We start from the raw sequence: 693 nt of genomic DNA on the forward strand, positions 1-693 counted from the left end.
AAAAATACCTAGAGACAAATGACAATGAAAACACGATGATCCAAAACCTATGGGATGCAGCAAAAGCACTTTTAAGAGGGAAGTTTATAGCTATAGAAGCCTACCTCAAGAAACAAAAAAAATCTCAAATAAACAATCTAATCTTACACCTAAAGGAACTAGAGAAAGAAGAACAAACAAAACCCAAAGTTAGCAGAAGGAAAGAAATCATAAAGATCAGAGCAGAAATTAATGAAATAGAAACAAAGAAAACAATAGCAAAGATCAATAAAACTAAAAGCTGCTTCTTTGAGAAGATAAACAAAATTGATAAACCATTAACCAGACTCATCAAGAAAAAGAGGGAGAGGACTCAAATCAATAAATTAGAAATGAAAAAGAAGTTACAAGAGACACCGCAAAAATACAAAGCATCCTAAGAGAGTACTACAAGCAACTATATGCCAATAAAATGGACAACCTGGAAGAAATGGACAAATTCTTAGAAAGGTATAACCTTCCAAGACTGAACCAGGAAGAAACAGAAAATATGAACAGACCAATCACAAGTAATGAAATTGAAACTGTGATTAAAAATCTTCCAACAAACAAAAGCCGTGGCTGCTGGTCCTGCGCATCCGGAGCCTGTGCTCCGCAGTGGGAGGGTCCACAACAGTGAGAGGCCCGCGTACCGCAAAAAAAAAAAAAAAAAAA

The sequence above is a fragment of the Physeter macrocephalus genome, chromosome 6 (assembly GCF_002837175.3).
Source record: "Physeter macrocephalus isolate SW-GA chromosome 6, ASM283717v5, whole genome shotgun sequence".
Taxonomy (NCBI): domain Eukaryota; kingdom Metazoa; phylum Chordata; class Mammalia; order Artiodactyla; family Physeteridae; genus Physeter; species Physeter macrocephalus.